Source organism: Panthera pardus, unplaced genomic scaffold (assembly GCF_024362965.1).
Source record: "Panthera pardus isolate Hobbes unplaced genomic scaffold, ASM2436296v1 HiC_scaffold_24, whole genome shotgun sequence".
Lineage (NCBI taxonomy): Eukaryota > Metazoa > Chordata > Mammalia > Carnivora > Felidae > Panthera > Panthera pardus.
Genome location: NW_026526810.1, coordinates 70972529 through 70991170, shown reverse-complemented (window position 1 = coordinate 70991170; position 18642 = coordinate 70972529). Strand labels below are relative to the sequence as shown.

General features: G+C 34.7%; 1 pseudogene; it reads right to left on the bottom strand.

The window, feature by feature from the left end:
• Nucleotides 1-10576: 10576 nt before the first annotated feature.
• On the bottom strand, nucleotides 10577-18389 carry LOC109254267 (60S ribosomal protein L3-like; annotated as a pseudogene).
• Nucleotides 18390-18642: the final 253 nt, after the last annotated feature.

The window sequence follows — 18642 nt, the reverse complement described above, 5'->3', positions numbered from 1 at the left end:
GGTTCTGAGTGACTTAAGTTGTGATAGGACTTTGGTCTGAAAGGGTCGTTGATGTATGCTCTGTGGAGGGTAGGTAGTGGGCGAGTGAGGGTAAAGGCAAGACACACCCACTTTTATTTATTTTTTTACAGTCATTTATTGAATGAGTGTTGTAATCTGCCAGCTACAAGTTCAAGTTTTGTTGTTTTTTTTTTTTTTTAATAAGACTTACTAACTGCATGTGCTATTTATTTACTGCACTGTCGCCACTTTTGTTCCTTGAGGGTTTTTGGGAAATTAAAAATAATTTTTGGTAAAGCAAAGGCCATTATTAATGAATCAGTTTTTCCCCAGTTTTACTGAAGTATAATTGACCAATGAAATTGTAAACTGTTTAAGGTGCACAACTTGATAATTTGGTATATGTATACATGGTGAAGGGATTCCTTGCTTTGAGTTAATAATGAATTATCTTCATAAAAAAATTAAAAGAAACATGGTCTCAAACTATCTGATTTAAAATTTTGCATTTGATCCAGACAAGATACTCTAAAACCACTAATCCACGAAAGAGGGATTTAATATCTTATATCTGTTCAATTTGCAGTGTGTCAGATACAAGTATATAAATACTATAATTTACTAGACATTTCTGGGTAATGCCATAATTCTTAAAATTAGCTACTGAGATCAGACTTTAAAATAACCTCATTTCTTTTTAGACTGAAACTTCAAAATAAATACTGGAGCATTATATTAACTACGAAATACAATCCTTTTGACAATCTAGTCCATAGATTCAGCAATCAGCAAGAATAAACAAACATAAATTTCTTATTTTTGATTTTTATCTTTTTTAAGTAAATAAGGTCAGCAAAATTTAAGTTCTTCTTTTAAATTTTGATAAAACAATGTGGCCTTACCAATCAAAAGTAACTTGGTTGACATGAAAGGAAAATTTAGGATAAAATCTCAAGTGATTCTCCATTGCCCTCTCAATAACATTATATTATTCTCTCATGTTTCCTTTGCCTTTAAAATATGTATCAAATTCATTGCCTAGATATTAAAGAAAATGTTAGTGTTTTAATGACTAAATTTTCTCCCAAGTGATACTATATATAGAATAATCTACTACAGTTATGACTTAAATATTGAACGGTATGCAGAAATGGGATATGAATGAATTGAAATTTATTTTTGAATATTTGATATTAAAGAAATATCTGTGCTTATCACTGAACTTTTGATAAACATTTTTATGTTAATAAAATAAAATATATTTGGGGTGCTTCTCAACTGATTTTGAGTTAACATGATTTTTAGTTATAGAATGAATTGGAAAAACAAATACTTCTGTGTTCTATTTTCGAGTGTGATACATCAAAATAAGGGATGTTTTGACAGAAAAAAAAAGAAATCTTGTTCAACTCATGTCAGCATCAGTCAATGCCTTCGTTTATAGAAGAACTTGAGGAATGTTTACTGAAATGCTGACAATGGACTTGAGAGCATATCTAATTAGTATTTTTTTTTTTCGCTTCCTGGGTATGTAGAAAAGGTAAAGTAATTATAGAAACCCAAAGTTTAGTCTTCAACTGGAGCCCAACTTAAATGCAGTTTAAAGCCTTTATCCCTTTAAGCTTACCTCTCTCACTGCCTTTTGATTTTGTGGTGGTTCATCCATATTAATGTACCTAATGACAGACACCCTGAAAAGGTGAGAATGAATGCTTTTCCTTTGACATATCAGCGGAGGATGATGGTACAAAGCGTGTCTTTCAATGTGTATCTGCATGGACTCTGGGTCTGTGAGAATGATATATACTTCTACTTTATGCCTGCAAGATTCAAAAGGCCTTTTCAAATATTCATGTCCTTTTTTTCTTCTTTTTCATTCTCTACTGGTATGTGTTATATGATGAGAAGAATGTCAGTGTCTCTGGAGTTTTATTTTTAAGTTTTAGTCCTGCCTGAGGGGTAAGATATATTGAAATTTTGCAGGTCAAGCTGTTCATACTTTCTCATAACATGTCTAATAATTGCAGAGCGATTTGTTCAAATAATTTGGGCAGGCCTTGCATAGTTACCATGATAGGCTCTGAGGCAGGTTATTGGGCAGTGGCTCGTACTCAACTGGTAGCACCTGGGGATAACTTTCCCTTTGTATTGCCTTACTAAGGAGAAGTCAAAGGAGACACAGAGATTAGGGCATTCTTGCTTTTTTTAAAAATTTTTTTAGCTGAATTCTGATCATCCTTTTCTGATCTTGTTGCAACTTAGGCTATAACTTCCTCATGTATGATGCATCAAGTTAATAGGATTTGTATTGCCATTGGCGCTGTTGCCATTTCGTATGTTACAGCAGGCAAGTGGAGGTGCTGATGAGAAACATGGTAATACAACCATCTCTGCCTGCTGAACCTAACCTTGGAGATGAAGAGTAGAGCATCGTTTTGCTTTTTTTTAAAAAAAAAAAATTGTACCCACTAGTTGTTGCTATTGTTCTTTTTATTTTCCATGGCTTTGGAAATTTAAAATATACATTAATATTTTAGCGTATCATTTAGTCTTTTTCTTCCATCAGATTTGTGACCTACTTATTTTTTAAGATTTTGCTATTAGTTTTCATCACCTTCTGAGCCTCACCTTTCTCCATTATCGAACAGGAGAGAAAAAAACAGAATAAAATCACCAGCTGGTGGGAAAGTCATTTGGAGGGTGCTGGCCAGATTAACCTTTACATAATAATTATGAATTAATAACTTTTTTTCCTCCTCAATAAAAATCCATGTTTTTAGTTAGCTTCAGGGAAAATAGAACAGGAAAAAGAAATAAGAGCACAGTGAAATGATGTATCATGTTGTAATAAAACAGAGCCGTGGCTTCAAGGATTCCTAGTCTTCAAATATTACCCAACACAAAGGGTAGAGGGAATTAAAACTATCATTTCCCAAGTATTAAAAATATAAGCTGCATTCTAAGTGAAGAAAATAACTTGTCAACCCTCTCTTCATTATGTGAACATCCACACGGGGATATAACATGTGTTGGAAGAAGTGATTAAAAATGATCCAAACCAGCCCACTAAAATTTTAAATAGTTTTCACTATTGACACAGAAAGAGCATTCATTGGGAATTGCAATAACATCCACTTATGCAAAAATATCTTTTGACATGCAATGAAAACATAACCTCTGGATACACATTTTCTCTTTTAGGTTTTCAGTGGGAATTGTGCCTAAGTGATTAGGGCAGGATTTGGTCCAATAAATAAACTGAAAATTTTGTAACAAGCAGTGGAGTAATACATATTAATTCTGAACAGATTGACACTGTAATTTGGGATAAAAACCATAATGATTACAGAACGCAGTCAGTGTAAGTCAAGTCTGATGGACTGGAACAGATGTGTCCACCTGTTTAGAGCCCAGCTCTGCATCACTTGGGATGCATAATGTGACTCAGGTCTGTAACATTAGCTGTTTGGAAAGGTATACAGGTTAGGAAAAAGGAGAAATGTCAAATTTTGGATCATTTTTTTATTCCCCTTTGTAGCTGTTGAGGTAAAAAAATACATGAAAGCACACTAAGGACTCAAAATAAGTCCAGAGGACATGTAAACATGAATATATGCCCTTCGTCAGAAATGAATTTGGAAAGCTTCATAAAGGACATTTCAAGGACAGGAGGACAAAATAGATGGAGTTTTCATTTCCCTAAAATTGATAAATTCTGTGTAAATTAACTTAATACAAGTTTTTAAACAAATGCTAAAGCAAATGAAGAAAGGTGGAGAGAGACTCCAACATTAAAACGTTCCTGCCCAGGGGCACTCCGTGTATCTAGTACCAAGTAAGAATAGGCTCTTGTGAATATTTATCATTTGAATCATCGGAAAAATATTCTTTTTGACAGAATATGCCCCAGGTCTCTAAAGATTATACTGAATGTCATTAGGGGGTAATTTTATGTTTTCTCAAGGTGGAACGAAACATCTCTACTATGATCATAAATATGTCTTTTTATTACAAGAGAATTTTAATGTGTGGTCATAAGCATCATTCATTTTAAAGATTGAATCTTATAGATGCTACTATTAAGAATTGCCTTTTTGTGCTATTCAGTCTTTCTTACTTAAATTTATTAACAAGATCGAGTACATTTATGTTACTCTCCCTTCTTGCTGTCAGCCTCTGGGTATTTAACCAATTCTTAACCTATGGAGTCTCTATTATTCTAAGGATAAAATATCATTTTATCACTCTCATACCTCCCTTATAATCTTGAGCTGTGTTTGTCAGAGATATTTTACATTAAGAGATTGGACTTTCAGTATGAATATTTTTCTTGGAATGAGATACTCAAATTTCATAATGGAAAGATACAAGTCAGTTTAGAAAACTTAAGATACAGTCCTGACAAAAAGCTATCAGCCAGATAAAACCTATCAGAAACACCCAAGGAACTTTTACAGTTTTACATTTCCTGCTTGTCCCTTTCTAAACATGGAAGAACTAGGGAAAAATCTTTCCAGTGCAGTCTGTATTCATTACCATACTTGAAAGAAACTTTAACACTCCAAAGATAACAATTGTGGGGTGCCTGGCTGGTTCAGGCAGTACAACATGCAACTCTTGATCTCAGTGTTGTGTGTTCAAGCCTCATGCTGGGCATAGAGCTTACTTAAAAATAAAAAATAAATAAAATAAAATATTCCAAAAAAACCCCACAAAGAAAACAGTGGCTAATGGCATCATGGGTTTTTCAAGAAAAGAGTTTGACTTTTTGCACGCAAGGAGGTGTACAAACTTTAATGGGTGTACAAAAAGGTATAACTAATATTAATAGGTAATATATATGCAAGTGTTCTATTTTGAGGGGAAACAGAATGGTTGAAGTATTTGCTAGAGATTTCTGCTTTAAGTTAAAAAATTTACAAGTGTTCAGAAAAATTGATATGTTTTATACAGTTCTGCATATGGTATATTTGCTATCTTAGTGTTTTATTTTACAGTATTTAGTAAATAATGACAGAAATGCTGTAAATCATGAACTAATTAGTACAGTACTATTAATTTATACATAAAACATATTGTAGTACGAAGTAACTAAGACTTCTTTGTGTCTAAATTAGTCTTTTTGTATTCTGGCTGTGGATTGACTGGGAAATTTTAAAACAATACTGATGTTTCAGTCCCCAAACCTCCTTCCTGAGATTGTGATATAATTGACCCTCGGTGGGGCCCAGGTATTGAATTTTTAAAATCTCTTCATGTCATTTTATTTGTGAAGTTAGTATTGAGAAACACTATCTTGACTGTTTTGTTTTTAAACTAGTGAGTCTTTGTGAGGGGAAAAAAAAACAAAACCAAGCAGATGAAATAGTATGTTCACATAAACTTGTCTAAGATTTTACAGTTGTCAAAAGAATTTCAATCCCATGGGGACGGACTGGCTAATTAAGGATTAAAATAGAGGTAAGTAAGATTTGGGGGGATCATTTAAATAAATTATGAGGTTGTCAAGGAATACTTTTTGGGGAAAGAGATTTAAAATCTGTGGAATGAAGTAGAAGCAGGATTGCAAGGTGCATCTGTGTTGTAGCATGTATCAACACTCCATTCCTTTTTATGGCTAAATATTCCATGGTATGGATATATCACAGGAAGCCAGTAACCAAAGACATACCTTACATGATTCCACTTGTAGGAAATATTCAGAATACACAAATCTATAGAGACAGAATGTAGGTTAGTGGTTGCCTAGGACTGGGTTAGGAGAGTATAAGATGGGAGAGTAATAAGTAAAGGGCAAAGGGTTTCACTCTGGGGTGATGAAAATGTTCTAAAATTGACTACGGTGATGGTTGCACTTGTCTGTGAATATACAAAAGCCCATTGAATTATACAGTTTAAATGGGCAAATTGTATGGTATGTAAAATACATCTCAACAAAGTTGTTGATGGGTGAAATAAATGATAGGGTTTAAGGAGTGCACTTTCATGGTGAGCACTAAGTGATGTATGGAATTGTTGAATCACTATAGTGGACACCTGAAACTAATATAACACTGTACGTTAACTCTACTGGAATTAAATTTTTTTTAAATAAAAAAAAAGAAATCAATTTTTAAAGCAGATTTTTTGAAAACAGTAGGCTTGCCAAACGCTGACTGCACAATAATCTTCTCTGACCCAAAGGCAATTCTTAGTAATCCAGGCTTAAAAATAATATCAGAATCATTCCTGGCAATCAGAAATATTTGTGCATGCCTAAGTCTGTTCCCTTTTAGGAGTGATCAGAGGAAACCTCCGAGGTGTTAGTATCTGCTTGGACATGAGACAAAAAGAACGTGAACTATCTGTACTGTGATAGCTGTCTCAAAGCCACACATATTTCCAGCAGTAAAAAGAAAAAAAGTAAAACTGGCTAAAATAGCTTAAGCACAAACATCGACTAGAAAGTCACTTGTGCTGACTGTTTGGTGATGACTAGATAGCCAGGGAAAAGAATCTGAGTGGACGTACTAGAAGTGCACAGTGTGGGAACAATAGACTTAGTAGAATTAATTTAGATTTGGTTAACAAAGAAATCACCAGGCTACCAAAAACAACCTCCTGTGGGGGATAAATTAGTGTCTGGAATTGGTACAATATATTGTCTAAAATTCTGAGCTGTCAACAATTTTTGAGTTGGAAAGTACAATAATAGTGATGAAAAATATCAGTAGGTGGGCTCAAGAGTCGATTTGATCAACACAGGAAAATAATCAATAGGAAGATAAACTGAGATTATACAATGGGAATAATGGAGAAAACTGAAAGTTATTAACAGGGACTCTGAGAAGTATGGGGCATCATTAAGTATATCAAAATATGTGTGGAATACCAGAAAAGCAAGAAAGGGACACAAAAATATATTAGAAGAAATAATGGCTGAAAACTTCCCAAATGTAATGAAAATCCTAATGTGCCTACCTAAGAAGTTAAAAACTCCAAGTAGAAAAAATGCCAAAAAAATCCAGATCCAAACACCTCATAGTCAAATGTTGACAGCAAACGATAGAAAATCTCAAAAGCTCTAAGAGACAAATCACACACCATGCACAAGAAGAAAAAAAAAATCACAATAAGATTAACAGCCAACTTTTCATCAAAGCAATGAATCTCATAAAACAATGAGATGATAGAAAGTGCTGAAGTGCACCAACTGTCATCCAAGAATTTTATATCAGAAAAAACTATTTTTAGAAACAAAGGTGAAAGAAAGACATTCCAAGAAGCCAAAACCCAGAGAATTTAGTTTGTTGCTAGAGGCTATACCTTCTAAAAATACAGTAGTATGCTTATCAGGCTGAAAAGAAAAGACACTAAGCAGTAATTTGAATCCACATGCAAGAACATAATTATCCTTTTAAAGAGGGAATTACGTAGGTAATTTTAAAATACAGTGTAATTGCATATTTCTTCCCCATTCTTCCCTTGATTACAAATATGAAAACATCTAAAATAGGTAGAAATCAGCATAGTAATTTAAAATAATAAAATTTATTTACTTATTTAAATAAATTTAATAAATTTAAAATACATAAATTTATTTTTTATTATAAATAAAAAAATAAAAGCTTCCCACAAAGAAAAGTCCAGGCCTGATATTTCATTGGTGAAATCTACCAAACATTCAAAGAGGATTTCATACCAATATTTTACATACTCTTCCAAAGTATAAAAAAGGAGGGAACATTTCCTAACTCATCATATATAATGCCATTTTAATCACAATACCCAAACCAAAGACCTCACAAAGAAAACTACAGGCCAATATCCCTTATGAATATTAAGATACACTCAAAACTTCTCAAACAAAACTTCTCAACAAACAAAACTTCTAAACAAACTTCTATCAGCACCATACAGAGTTGTACACCATGACTAAGTACAATTGATCTCAGGAATGCATGGTTTAACTTCTAGAAATCAAAAAAATAATGCATCTTATTAATTAAGGATAAAACTCATATTATCATTTAAGTATATGCAGAAAGCATTTGCAAAAACTCAATACAATTTCATGATAAAGCTACTCAGTAAACCATATATAGAAGAGACCTTCCTTACCAATATACAAAAATAGGCCATCCACAAAAAGTCCACAGCCAACGTTATACTTAAGATCAGAAACAAGACAAGAAGTCTGCTCTTGCCATATCTATTTAAAATTGTATTGGACATCCTAGCTAGGGTTATTAGGATCAAGAAATAAAAGTCATACAGATTATGAAGGAAGAAGGAATACTACTTTTAAAAATTTTTTTTTAATGTTTACTTATTATTGAGAGACAGACACAGAGCTTGAGCAAGGGAGGGGTAGAGAGAGGGGGAGACATAGAATCTGAGGTAGGCTCCAGGCTCTGAGCCATCAGCACAGAGCCCAGTGCAGACTTGAACCCACAAACTGTGAGATCATGACCTGAGCCGAAGTTGGTCGCTTAACCAACTGAGCCACACAGGCGCCCCAGAAGGAAGACTATTTTTATTGCAGATGACACAGTCCTATATATAGAATATCCTAAGGAATATGTACACACATTATTGGAATAAGTTTAGCAAAGCTGTAGTATACAGATCAATACTTGAAAATCAATTGTATTTGTATAAAACAACAATGTTCTGAAAATAAAATTTAAGAAAATAATTCCATGTATAATAGTATCAAAAAGAATAAAATACTTAAATATAAACTTAAGTGCAAAACTTGTACACTGAAAATTACATAACATCACTGCAGGAAACTAAGGATCTAAATAAGTCATAAGACATCTCTTGTTTATGTAGTAGAAGACGTAACTGTTTGGATAGCAACACTCCCCAAACTGAAGTACAGATTCAATGCAATCCATATCAAAAGCCCAGCTGGATTTATTTATTTTTTTCTTTTACAAGTTAATCTTTCAAATATGATAAGGGATGAAATCTAGAATACTCGAAGAACTATAACTCAACAATAAAAAGACAACACAATTTAAAAACAAAGAATTTGAATAGACATTTTTCCAAAAAATATATACAAATGGCCAATAAGCACATGAGAAGATGCTGAAAATCATTGGTCATTAGAGAAATAAAAATCAAAACTGGAGAGAGATCCCACTTGACACCCACTAGGATTGCAATAATCAAAAAGATGTATAATAAATGCTGCTAAGGATGTGGACGGATTGGGACTCCGTACACATTCCTGGTGGGAATATAAGCTGGCTACTTTGAAAACAGTTTGGCAACCACTCAAAAAAGTAAAGATGGAGTTACCATAGTGCACAACAACTCCTTTTCTACCTGGGAGAAATGAAAACATTCATCCTTATGAAAGCTTATGCTCCTCACAGCATTTTTCATAATAGTTGAAAGGTGGAATTGATTTCCATTGGCAGTAAAAAGAAATGAAGTGCTGAGACATGCTACAACCTGTCTGAACTTTGACAATATACGAGTGAAAGAATCCAGTCACAACACACCATTCATTGTATGTTTCCGTTTATATGAAATATAATGAGGTGACTCCATAGAGACAGAAAATGACTTGCTTAGGGCTCATAATAGGGATATGGGTGTGAGTTGCTTTTGGGAGGGACTAAAGTGTTCTAAAGTTCTATTGTAGTGATAGTGAACAATCCTGTGAATACATGAAAGGGGGGCCTTAAAGGAGTGAATCATATAGTATCTGAATTATACCTCAGTAAGATTGTTTAAAAGATAATTGCTTACATGGAAAATAATGTATTAGTTTAAAATGTGTGGATGTATAATGAATGAAAACAATAGCAAAAAAGACTAGGAAAATATATTGCAAGGTTTTTATAATATTAACAAAGGAGAAAAGTTGAATCATAAAAAGTACTCAGACAACACTAAGTAATGTATATAATCATTGAATTACTACATTGAACATCTGAAACCAAGATAACACTCTATATTAATTTTACTGAAATTAAAAATACTCAGACAATTCAAATAATGTCAGCAAAATAGATAAATTGAAACAAAGAACAGATGCTACAGAGAGATAACAAATGACAAGATGTACTACTTTATTTCAAGACTTATTATAAAGCTCAGTAATTAAGACTGTATGGTAATATAGAGAAATGCATCAGTGGGACAGAATAGAGAGTTCAAAAAGAGACCTACACAAACATGAAGTGAAAAAGAATTCTGGGGTGGGGGTTGGAGATGACAGTTTAAAATATTAGTGCTGTGGGAAAATTGCATATAAACATACAAAAAAAAACCCCTATATTTGATGTTTTGCATCATAGGTAAAAAGTAGCTCAAAAGAGATCAAGACATAGATATAAATCCTAATGTTACAAAAGTTCTAGAGGAAATCATAGGAGAAAATCTTTGTAATCTTATATTAGGTAAAGATTTCTGAGATACCACAATCAAAAGCACAATCAATAAAAACCATCAAACTTAAAAAACATTTCAATTTGAAAGACACTATGAAGAGAATGAAAAGCTATGGACTGGAAGAAATATTTGCAAAGCATGTATTTGTTTTTGCTTTGTTTTTCCATTGGAATCTAATTTTTATTGAGATCCCACCACCTGCACAATCTGCTCTTGACATTAAGCTCTTTCTTCCTTTGCAACTGGGTCTTTCTTAAGTAGTCCTATGAATACTTTGTTCTCCTCCACAGTCTGGAGTCGGCAATAGCCAATCTTGGAGGTGGTGTCAATGAACTTGAAGTCATTTTTCTTCAGGGCCCACTGTTTAGTCTGTACCAGAAGGACTTGTGGAAAGTAACCAAATGCTTCTTGGTTCCCACCACATAGCCTTTTGGCACGATAAAGTCTTGGGTCACTTCACCATAGTGGACAAAGCCACCAGAGGATTGATCTTCTTGTTAGATAATAATCAGCGGAAGCCTTGTTCTTGATCACTTTGCCATCTGTGATGAGATAGCCTTGTTGATCTCCTTGTTAATCACAGGGCAGCAATGATAGCCTTTCTGCCCAGCCTGAGCCATGCAGAAGGCCACGGGGCAGGATGCCATGCCCCAATACTGGCAAGCTTGTGCAGTTCCCGGTGTTTCATGGGCTAGCTTCTGGGTGTGTTAGCGGCTGTTGACCCCTTTGTAGCCTTTGCCCTTGGTGACGCTAGTGACAACAATCATCTCATCTTGTCCAGACACTTGTTTCATAGGCGCCTGCTGCTCCAGACTCATGGGCCCAGTCCAGCTTCTCAGCCACTGTACCTCCATTCACCTGGATCTCCATGAGGCGGGCCTTCTTCTGGAACAGACACATATCTGGGTGTGAGGGACGATGTGGCTGATCTGACAGTACTTCTTCATGCTGTCGAAGTCCTTTTGTAGCTGCTGCTTGTTGTCATCATCCTGCTGCTTTTTTAATGTATATAGAAAACCTTAAAGATAAGCATTGCAAATATTGGAATTTTTCTTTTCAAGGCAAGCCTTTCAGTAGGTATGGACACAAAATTATTTAGAAATCTTCTGTCCTCAGTAATGAAAATAAAGTTGAGTTAAATGAAGTTAGGCAAAAAAAAAAAAATTACATTTATGATTCAGTAGTTAAAGGACCAAAATTAAGAGGGAGAAATAGATATAGAAAGAACAAAATATACCAGCAAATTCTCATGACTAGTTTACAATAGTAGAATTACAATTCCTGTGGACTCTATGAACTTGGGGGTACATATTCCACAATCTTAAAGTACAGCACTATAGTGAAAGTAGTGCCCCACTAGCTCCTTGGAGATTGAGAGACAGGATAGAATTATGAGGAAAGGAAGGAAAATGTTTCAGAATAGTTTCAAGGTTAAAAAAAAATGAAGCAACTATGTATGTTGTGAAACAAAAAGCAAAGGAAGAAGATACCGTATTTCAAAGAAGTGTACGGTCTCCATATCCCTTTGTGAAGTGTATGAAAAATTGAAATAGAAAATTGTTATTTTGAATTTACCCTTTGACATTTAAACTATGCGGCTTTAGTGGAACTCAGTCTAAGGGACGTTTTTCCTGTTTGAGTCATAAACAGAAAATGATCTGCATGATTATTTCCCAAGTCCTCCCAAGGGTAATGCACATCAAACTCCATTCTAGATGCATAGGATAATGAAGTTAATTCATACATAAAAATGGAGGCCTGAGTGCATTAACTGGGACTTAATTCCCTCAAGAAATCCCAGTTGAGAATGTTCTAGAGTGAATCAAAAGTTTTTTTTACAGGATAACTTCACAGAAACCAAGGGTAAAGTATAGGCAGGTTTTTGGAATCTGACATTTCCTGACAGAAGAATCAGAGTAACCAATTTTAAACTAGGATTATTTCAAAGAATTAGTGCCATGTAGCAAAAACTGCCTACTAGGGACTCACTTGTGAGAGAAACTGTTGGTAAGATCACTGTGAGCTGTCTCAGAAAGTCAAATGAGAACTGTGTGTGTGTGCATGTACTGTGTATGTGTGTATTTGAGGATGCTGGGGAACTAGTCCTATTTATTCCTCTTCCTTTTTTTAAATGACGTAGAATTGGCATATAACATTTAAAAAGTTTAGGTGTACAACATCCTAATTTGCTATTTGAATGTACTACAAAATGATCACTCCTAAAAGTCTAGTTGCAGTCTCTCACAATTGACCCCCCTTTTTTCTTCTATGAATTTTATGGTTTCTCATCTGAAGTCTTAATCTATTTTGGGTTAATTTTCATGTATGGTATAAGATAATGGTCCAGTTTAATTGTTTTGTATGGACTCTCTCATTTTTCCAACACTCTCCTTTCTCCATTGTATGTTTTTTGGCTCTCTTGTCATAAATTAATTGTCCAAATGTGCACAGGACATTTAGTTCTTGGTTTTCATTGCTGTTACAGTGATTTATGTGTCTGTTTTTTAATGCCATTAGCATACCGTTTTGATTAGTACAGCTTTAAAGTATAGTTTAAAGTCATGTAAAGTCAAGTAAAGTTTAAAGCATGCTGTCTTCAGCTTTGCTCTTCTTTCTCAAGATGTCTTTGGCTATTTGGGATTTTTTATTGTTCCACACAATATTTAGAATTACTTGTTTTATTTTTGTTTAAAATCCTTTTGGAATTTTGATAGGAATTGCATCAAATCTGTAAATTGCTTTGGGTAGTATGAACATTTTAACAATATTCTTCCACTCCATGAGCATGAAAAAATATGTTTCCATTCATTTGTGTCTTCAATTTCTTTAATCAGCATCATACTTAATAGTGTAGAGGTCTTTGACCTTCTTGGCTAATTTTATTCTTAGGTATTTTATTATTTTTATGTAATCATAAATGGGATTGCTTTTTTGATTTCTCTTTCTGATAATTTATTTGTGTGTAGAAGTGACATAGATTTCTGTATGTTGGCTTTTATATTCTGCTACTTTATTAAACTCATTCTTAGTTTTAACAATCTTTTGATTGACTCCTTTGGGTTTTCTTTATACAGTATCATGCTATTTGCAATTTACAGGAAGATTTACTTCTTCCTGTCTGACTTGGATGCTTCTTATTTGTTTTTACTGCCTGATTGCTATGGCTAGGACTTCCAATACCCTGTGGGCATCCTTGTCTTGTACCTGATCTTAGAGTAAAAGCTTTCAAGTTTTTATCATTGAGTATGATGCCAGCTGTTGGATTGTTATATGAAGACTTTATTATATTTAGGTACATTGCCTACATAACCACTTTGTTGAGAGTTTATTTTTTATCTCAAGTGGATATTAATTTTGTGAAAAGAAGTTTCTGCATCTATTGAGAGGATCCTATAATTTTTACCCTTCATTTTGTTAGTGTGGTGTATCATGTTGATTGATTTGTGGATGTTGAATCAGTCTTGCATCCCTGGAATAAATTCCACTTGATCATAGTGTTTGAAACTTTGTATGGATAAATATGGTTTGCTAATATTTTATTGAGGATTTTTTTTATCAATGTTTAGGAGTAATGCTGGCTTGTGATTTTCTTTCTTTCTTTTTTTTGTGGTGTCCTTGTCAAGTTTGGGCATCAGAGTAATGCTGGCCTCATGAAACCAGTTTGGAAGTATTCCTTCCTTTTCAGTTTTTTTGAAGATTTGAGAAGGGTAGATAATAAATCTTTGAATGTTTGGTAGAATGCACCAGTGAAGCCATCTGGTTCTAGACTTTTGTTTTCTGGAAGGTTTTTTGTTACTGGTTCCTTATCTTTACTAGTAATTTATGTTGATATTTTTTGTTTGTTTCTGATTCAGTTCTGGAAGACTGTATGTTTCTAGGCATTTATTAATTTCTTCTATGTTGTCCAATTTGTTGGTGTATAATTGTAGTAGTCGCTTATAATTTTATTTCTATGGTTGTCAGTTACTTCTCTTTTATTTCTGAATTTGTTTATTAGAGCCATTTCTCTTTTTTTTCTTGGTTAGTTTAGGTAAAGGTTTGTTAATTTTGTTTATCTTTTCAAAGAACTATCTCATACTTTAGTTGACACTTTGTATTTTAGAAAAATTTTCTTACTCTTTTTCTATTTCATTTGCTTCCACCGTGATCTTTATTATTTTCTTCTACTGACTTTGAACTTTATTTTTTCTTCTTTTTCTGGCTTCTTAAGGTGTTAGTCTAGATTATTTATTTGAGATTTACTTTTGAGGTAGGCCTGTATTGCTATGACATTTCCTTTTTATTTTATTTTATTATTTTTATTTTATCTTGAGAGAGAGCAGTGCACAAGCAGGGGGAGGGGCAGAGAGAGAGTTCTAAGCAGGCTCTGCACTGTCAGTGCCACCCGGGTGCCTCACATGATCTTCCCTCGTAAAACTACTTTTGTAGTATTCCAAAGATTTTTGTATGTTGTACTTCAGTTTTATTTGTTCCTAGGTATAGTTTGATTTCTTCTTTGATATCTTGGTGAGTCATTGGTTGCTCACTAGCATGTTGCTTAATCCCTGTGTTTTCGTGGTCTCTCAAGTTTTCTTGTAATTGATTTATAGTTTTGTACCATTGTGGTGGGAGAGGTTACCTGATATAATTTTAATCTTGAGTTTATTGAGACTTGCTTTGTGGCCTACTACGTGCTCTACCCTGGAGGATGTTCCATGTGCACTTGAGAGTGCATATTTGGGGGCACCTGGGTGGCTCAATCAGTTAAGCATCTGACTCTTGATTTCAGCTCAGGTCATGATCTCACATGGGGGGAGCAAGCCCAGCATTAGGCAACATGCTAAGCATGGAGCCTGTGTGGGATTTTCTTTCTTTCTTTCCCTCTGCCCCTCTCCCTCACAGGTGCTTTCTCCCTCTCTCTCTCTCTCTCTCTCTCTCTCTCTCTCTCTCTCTCAAAATAAATAAACATTAGGAAAAAAGAATGCTTATTTTGTTTCTTTTGGAGGGAATGTTCTATAATATCTACTAAGTCTATCTAGTCTAATGTGTCATTTAAGGCCAATTTTCCCTTATTTAAAAAAAAATTAAAAAAAAAATTAACGTTTATTTATTATTGAGAAACAGAGACAGAGCATGAGCATGAGAGGTGGAGAGACAGGGGGAGACACAGAATCCAAAGCAGGCTCCAGGCTCTGCACTGTCAACACAGAGCCTGATGCAGGGCTCAAACTCACAAACCATGAGATCATGATCTGAGCTGAAGTTGGACACTTGACCAACTGAGTCACCCAGCTGCCCCAACATTGGCTTTCTTTTAATATCTGTTTGCATGAAATATCTTTTTCCAACCCTTCACTTTGAGTCTGTGTCCTTCTCAAATTTAATTTTTACGTTTTAAATGTTTTTTTTTTTCAATTTATTTTTGAGAGAGAGGGCACAAGTTGGGGAGGAACAGAGGGGTGGGGGAAAGAGGACACAAAGTGGGCCCTGTGCTGATAGCAGCAAGCCCAAAGTGAGGCTCGAACTCAGGAACCATGAGATCATGACCTGAGCTGAAGTTAGATGCTCAACCAATGGAGACACCCAGGGGCCCCTCTGTGTCCTTAATTCTAAAGTGAGTCTTTGTAGGATGCATATAGATGGGTCTTGTTTTTGTTTTTGTTATTTTTTTTTAAATCCATTTATCTACTCTTTGTCTTTTGACTAGAGAATTTAGTCCATTTTCATCTAAAGTAACTTTTGATAATTAAGTACTCACTGATATTTTGATAATTGTTTTCCAGTTGTTTCCATAGTTCCTCTCTCTTCTTTCTCTTCTGGTTTGATGGTTTTCCATAGTGCTATGTTTATATTCCTTTCTAATTTTTTTTTGTGTTTTTACTGTAAGCTTTTGCTTTGTAATTAGTGTGGGGTTCATAGAAAATTTCCTGTGTATATGCCAGTACATTTTGAGTGATAGCAACTTAATTTTGTACATATTACAAAACTTCACTTTCTTTCTCCCCTTACTGTGTTTTATGTTTTGATGTCACATATTCACCTTGTTATTTTATGCTTCCCTTACCTAATTATTGTAGTTTGGGTTAATTCTTCTTTCTTTGTCTTTTAACTTCATACTTACTTTATTAGTTATTGATCAACTACTTTACTATTTTTCATTTCCAATGAAATTTTTACTTGTGTATGTTTTCCTGTTATCAATACCATTTCTTTTCAGTTTAGAGAAGTCCCTTTAGCATTTCTTGTAGGACAGTTTAGTGGTGAAGAGCTCCTTTAGCTTTTACTTATCTGGAAAACTCTTAGTCTCTTTTTCAATTCTAACTGATAACCTTGTAGTATAGAGAATTCTTGGTTGGAAGTTTTTCCTTTCAGTAATTTGAATGTGTCATGCCACTCTCTTCTGGGTTGGAAAATTTCTGCTAAGAAATTTGTCCATAGCCTTATGGGTTTTCCCTTGTATGTGTTATGTTCCTTTTCTCTTGCTACTTTTAACTTTTATTACCTTAATCATCTTGTGTTTTGGTGTGGATCTCTTTGGGTTCATCTTTTTGGAACTCTCTGGGATTCCTAAATCTATATTTCTTTAAGTACTTTTCCTGGACTTTTTCTCTCTTCTCCTACTGGGACCCGTATTATGCAAATCTGTTCTGCTTGATGTTTTCCCAAAGGTCCTTTAAGTTGTTGTTTGTTGTTGTTGTTTTAAATTTTCTTTTCTTTCTGTTGCTTTGTCTGGATGAGTTCTATTTCTTTGTCTTCCAGCTTGCTGATCCAATCTACAGCTTCATCTAGTCTGCTGTTGAATCCCTATAGTGTATTTTTTGTTTCAGTTATTGTTTTCTTCAACTCTGTAACTGCTGTTTGAATCTTCCATGTTTTTTCTATCTCTTTGTTGAGGATCTCTCATGTGCATCTTCTTTCAAGTTTGGTGAGCATCTTTATGACCATTACTTTGAATTTTTTATCAAGTAGATTGATTATTTCCATTTCATTAATGTCTTTTTCTGATATTTTGTTTTTCTATTTGGAACACATTCCTCTGTCTCCTCATTTTGCCTGGCCCTCTGTTTCTATGTATTAGGCAAACGAACTACCTCTCTCAGTCTTTAAGAGACCAATGTAGATGTCACATGGAGCCCAGAAATCCAATCCCATCCATCTGACCACCAAAGCTAGATGATCAAGAGACATCTTCTGTGTGGGCTACTATGGTGGGGCATGTCTGTGACACAGTGGTAGGCAGGACTGGGGTTGGTGCTCCTGCACCATGCAGCTGCACTGAGTGGGGTTGCACCAGACTGGCTGTGGTATGATACAGTGTGGGGGTAGGCAAGACTGATACCCAGCCCAACTGTGACACATTGCTGTGCTGGTGCATGGAAGTGGGCTGGACTGTTGCCAATCTCAGTTACAAGGGTTTGTTGCCCTGTATGTGTAGGTGAGTTTCTCAGCTGGTATGCCCACATGCTTTAGGCAATTTAGAGGAATAGTTTAAATATGGTGCTTGCCAGACCAATCTTAGTAAGGTAAAATGAAATTGAAAATATGGCACCTGCCAGGGTCTCTGTCACTCAGAGAAAATCCAAGCAGTTTGCTGTCTCCCCAGTAGATGCTTTAAGATTAGTAAGTGGGTCTCTTCCATATATGATCTAAGTACTTTTCAAACTGGTGTTTCCTTGTTTTTGTTTTTCACTGGGTTCCTGGATAAGTGAGCTTTTTTTTTTTGTCAGCCATTGAACAGATTCTCCATTCATTACATTTCCATGCTTGTTGGATATAATTCCCGTTGGTTTTTAAAGCCCAGTGTTTAGGGGCTCATCTCTCTTGTGTAGTATCTGAAGAGTTTCTGATGTAGATCACAAACCCCTCATGTCTCAGAGGAAAGTTCTCTATTTTTAGATTCCCTCTTGCTGGTGGATTGCCATGCCTGGGGTTGAGAATTTTGGTGAGATAGTGTCTCTGCCTCTCTTACCTGTCGTGATGTTCTCCTTTTCTTCCTTTGGTGTGAAGACTGTGTTCATTCAATTTTCGAGGCTTTTTCAGAGGAAATTATTCCATATGAAGTTGTATACTTCTTGTATCCGTGGGAGGGTGTGAGCTCAGAATCTTCTTATATGGTTGTCGTGAACCCAATCTCTTTTTTTTCCTAAGTCAAACATTTGCTACCCATCCTCTTTGTTGATATTCCAAGTTCATCTTTATTCTGTGTGGTTCTGGACTTAGATGACACTTTCTCTTTCAAGGACTTGATTTTAAAATTGCTTATGCACCCTT